This window comes from Arachis ipaensis, chromosome B05 (genome assembly GCF_000816755.2).
Source record: "Arachis ipaensis cultivar K30076 chromosome B05, Araip1.1, whole genome shotgun sequence".
NCBI lineage: Eukaryota > Viridiplantae > Streptophyta > Magnoliopsida > Fabales > Fabaceae > Arachis > Arachis ipaensis.
The window spans coordinates 148,635,715-148,635,998 of NC_029789.2; positions in this window are offsets into that span (position 1 = coordinate 148,635,715).

The following is a 284-nucleotide window of genomic DNA, read 5'->3' on the forward strand; positions in this document are numbered from 1 at the left end:
AGGTGAACAATTAAATTTAATATTTTATTAAGAATCTTTATGGCTAAGAAAATTAGTCAGAAATCCCCTCTCCGGCCCAAGGCATACTACATGGGCCAGTGTTACATTTTTAGGAACTGAAAAACACATGCCAAAATGGCCCAAAAAAAAACAGTCATGACAAAAAAAATTATCCTTTTTCTTCTTCATTTTCATTGTAAAACTATATATTAGCTTTTAATTAAGAATGATGATTGTACAATAATGTATTTATTAAGATGCTCTTACATTATTTACTTTAAATC